Below are 5,040 nucleotides of genomic sequence, written 5' to 3'. Positions count from 1 at the left end.
GAGAGAGAGAGAGAGGAAGGAAGGAAGAAAGAAAGAAAGAAAGAAAGAAAGAAAGAAAGAAAGAAAGAAAGAAAGAAAGAAAGAAAAAGGACACAGTAGGCAGGAGATGCTCACAAGGCAGACTCACAGTTTGTGGTACAGTGTAAATAGGGAAGACCATTTGCCAAGGGAAGACATTGGGAAGTAGGTAATTGAAGTGAGAGGAAAGAGTTGGGATGTGGGTCAGAAAGTTCTTTCAAAATGATTATTATTTAAGTTCAGTGTGGAAGAAAGGAAGGGAATAATGTGTTGCTACTGACATTTGGCCAATCTAATCATGTCATCTGCTTTTCCTTGTCAGGGTTTAGTTGTAATATAGGTAAGCAGAGGGGAGAACTTGATTTATAAACAAGCTGCTTTCAGGTGACAGGGATAGCAGCTTGACTTCGCTCGCTGTTCTTCACCTAGTGTGAAGTACAAGGGCAGTGTCTAAATCTGGTAAATGTTATATTCATTCAGTGATTTGGTAACAGAATGAATGAATGAATGAATGAATGAATGAGTGAGTGAATATGTAGAACCAAAGGGGTAAGTATCAAAAGAAATATTGCTTTAGTATGAGGTACAGTGTGGATCAGGATTGAAAGATTATTATAAGTTGGGAGGAAGTGATGCAGAAACAAACTGAATAATCAAAAAGGACTGTGAAGTGTAAGGATAAGAGTTATAAGTCTAAGGGTAGAATGAGGGAATTTAAGATTGTATAGAAGAAAGACTTTGAGGTAACATTTTATTATCTTTAACATTTTAATTTAAGATTTTAATATGTCTCCTCTACTAAATTATGAGTTCTTTGAAAGTGGGGTCCACTTCTTTTATTTCTTTGTGCTACTCATAGCCTCATAACGTATAGTCAATAGAGAATGAATGAATAAATAAAGCACACATAAAACTGAACCTCAGCGTCATGGCTGATTTTGGATTCAATTCCAAATAATTCCCTCAGCACTCCTCTCCCAAGTTTATTGCCAATAAAACAGATGGGGTTAGTTTTATTTTAATAATCTATATTCTATGAAGAATAATACAATACCAGTGGTAAATAACTCCTTGTGTCTTGCCTTTGTAAAAATATTTGAATATGAAAACTTCCCTCAACTTGCTGAATATTCTTCAACTTGATCACTATATTTAATATAATCTATAGTTCTATATTACTTTTAAATATGTATCTATTTAGATTCTGTTTAATAAAATATTGAGAAAATATGTTAATAGTCATTCAACAAACAGGAATTATTGGCCACCTATAATACCATAATATATGTAAGAAGTAACCAACAGCAGGGGAATTTAGAAGTACTCAGTTGGGTGTGGTGGCTGTCATGTTTTCTGAGGACTTAGGAGTCTAAGACAGGAAGATTTTCTGCATTTGAGGCCAGCCAGAGATTCATAGTGAGAACCTGTCTTATACCACCTCCAAGCACACACAAAACATGAAACAGACATTAATTATGATTTTTGAGTCAGCACAAATTTATGTAAAATAATTGTGAACTATGAGCCACAGTTTGCAATGCAGCATTGTATCTAATATGGCTGGTCTCCTTATTACTGTGCGAATTTTAAGGCGATAAGATCAATGAAGACAGTAATATACAGATAGATATTCAAGATGAAGGTGAATTTGATTGATTTTTAAAGAATAGGTAGAATCAGAAAATATAATCAAAGATAAACAGGATCGGGAAGCAATACAAGTCTAATTTCACCATAGCCTAATTTTCTTGACAGCAAAGATACACTGAATTTTTAAGTGCATTTTAGATGTTTGTCCAGTCTATCAATGCACACTTCATATCTCTCAACAAAGTGGATTCTTTTGAGATTCTGTGGATCCCAGTGGCTCTTTAGCTATCATATAGCCAGACTTTAATTGATTTGATCCAGGTAGGCATCTGAACCAAACTGAGTGAGATTCTTTCTCCTGTGATCTTGAAGTCAGAATGAAAGATTTGAGTTTCATGATAGGAAAAGAGAATGTGTGAACTTGGGCTCTCCGGCTTTCTTTTTTAAAGAGAAAAAGCAGAGAAAGATGAGAGACCTTGAGACTTTGAGGAAAAGGGAGTAGTTGACTTTAGTTTTTCAAATCTTTTTTTTTTCTTCAGGAGATAATCAGTTCAAAGCCTGCTGAGTGTGATCTCTTTGAAGTCCATGGACACTGTCATACAATGCAATTTTACTTACACTCTCACTGAAGGCACTTGAGTCTCTTACAGAGTAGCTATCTGTAGAGCTACTCCATAATGTCTATGATGTTATGAAGCAAAATAACATGGCATTGCTCTTCTCTGTGGTTTTCAGGACCACAACTCCATCAACTCCTTTTTAAGCATCAATTAATGAGACCATGTGACTTATTTTTATAACCAATTTTAGTGGCTTGCATTAGTCTGTTTTAAAATTTTAAGTTGACCTTTTATTTCAGTAACAATCACATTTCAAGTCTCATTTGAAAAAATATACTTCTGAGTTTGAGGCCAGCCTGGTCTACAAAGTGAGTTCCAGAACAGCCAGGGCTATACAGAGAAACCCTGTTTCCAAAAACCAAAAAAAAAAAAAAGAAAAAAATATACTTAATTGTCTGTGCATATATTTTTTAAAATAATTTTTGTCAATATTCATAGGGCATATTTTATCTTGTGGGAGTTTTCTTTGTTTTTATATCATGCTAAAATTAAATTAATGGAGTAAATAAGAAATACTTCTTCCAACTTTAGAAGAGATTATGAACTATTAGAGTAAATACTTCAAGTGTTAGGTAGAATACTCCAGTGAAATGATTAGGCTTGGACCTTACTTTTAAAGAAACTTAAAAGTTATAGGTATAGTCTAAAGAGATTTCTCAGTGATGAACATATGCTTCTCTTTCGATGGACTAGAGTTTGAATCCCAGCATTTATGTTGATCAGCTCACCACCTCCTGTAACTCCATTTCCAGTAGATTGACATCTCTGACCTCTTAGGATAACTGCACTCACATACACTACCCACACACATAGGTTATTAAAATAAACGGAATTTCCAGTTTTCCAACTCTAATAGGCATTCATGCTCAATCAAAGATCCTTCCTTCATTCCTACCAGAGAAGTAGGTTTGCTAATAGCAGATCTTCACTCTTCACACCTCCTTCTGTGCATCTATAGGCAATTTTCCAGTTTCATCACCAGCTCTATAGGTAACTAACACAAGCATGCACGCGCGCGCACACACACACACACACACACACACACACACACACACACACACTACCACTATCACCATCATTACTGTCACCAACAAAATAACAGAATCAACAATCATTGGTCACTGGTATCTTTTAATAACAATGGTCTCATATTTTAGCTAGAGCAATAAGGCAACTGGGGGAGATCAAGTAGATAAAACATTGAAAGAAGTCAATGTGTTTTTATTTTCAGATTATATGATAATATACATAATTGATTCTAAAATTTCCACTGGGAACTCCTACTGCTGATAAACACTTTAAGCATAATAGATGGATAATAATTAACCCAAAAATATCAGTAATCTTTCTGTATACAAACTGAGAAAGAAATAATGGTAACAAAGGCCTTCAAAATTAGCCTCAAACAATGTAAAATATATTTGGGGACTCTAACCAAGCAAGTAAAGGACTTGTCTAATAAAAACTTCAATTATTTGAAGAAAGAAATTGAAGAAGGTATTAGAATATGGAAATATCTCCCATGATCCTAGATCTGTAGAATTAGCGTAGTAAAAATAGTCATCCTACTAAAAGCAATCTGTAGATTCAATGCAATCCACATCAAGATTCCAACACACTTCTTCACAGATCTTTAAAGATCTTCAAAATTCTCTACTTTATAGAAATAAACATATCAGGGATATCTAAAACAATCCCAAAACATAAAAGAATTGCTAGAGGTATCTTAACTTCAAGTTTTACTACTAGGCTTTAATAATAAATATAGCATGATATTGGCATCAAAACAGACAGGTTGATTAATGGAATCAAATTGAAGACCCTGACATATATCCATCCACCAATAGTCTCCTGATTTTTGTTTTTTTTCTAGAAGCCAGAAATACACACTGGAAAAACAATCCATCTTCAACTAATGGTTGCACATAAAACAATCCAAATAGATCTATATTTACCACCCTGCACAAACCTCAACTTCAAATGGATCAAAGACCTCAGCATAAAACCTGGTATATTTAACATAACAGAAAAGAAACCTTTGTACTCACTAGCATGGGAGAAGACTTCCTGGACAGATCACTGTTAACAAAGGCACAAGTTCAATCATTAATAAATGGTACCTCATGAAACTGAATAGCTTCCATGAAGCAAATGACACTATTATCCTGACAAAATGGCACCCTACAGGATGAGAAAAGACTTTTCTTAACTCCTCATCCAATAAAGGTCTAATATAGAAGGAACCCAAGAAGTTATATATCTGAAAACCAAATAATCAAATTAAAAAAGTGACATACAGATCTAACAAATTCTCAATATAGTAAGCTCACATGACTAGAAACCCTTAAAGAAATGTTCAACATCCTTGGCCATCAAGAAATGGAAATCAAAACGACTTTGAGATTCTATCTAACACTTGCAAAAGACTACGATAAATAACAAAAGTGATTACATGCAGGTTAGTTCTTAGAATAAGGAAAACACTCACTATTGCTGGTTGGAGTGCAAAGTTTCATAACCATTATGGATATCTGGATTTTGGGGTAGATTGATTCCCATCTTTCTGAGGAACTATACACTGATATCCATAATGGCTATAGAAGCTTTCACTACCACTCGTTAATATACACATATAAGCAAATATATACTATATTTTTCTAGTTGTATTAATTTTCCTGCAAATTTCATGATGCCATTTTTAAAAATCTGAATAATACTCCTGTCTTAGTCAGGGTTTCTATTCCTGCACAAACATCATGACCAAGAAACAAGTTGGGGAGGAAAGGGTTTATTCGGCTTACACTTCCATACT

This window comes from Mus caroli, chromosome 18 (genome assembly GCF_900094665.2).
Source record: "Mus caroli chromosome 18, CAROLI_EIJ_v1.1, whole genome shotgun sequence".
NCBI lineage: Eukaryota > Metazoa > Chordata > Mammalia > Rodentia > Muridae > Mus > Mus caroli.
This window is presented reverse-complemented; position numbering follows the sequence as displayed.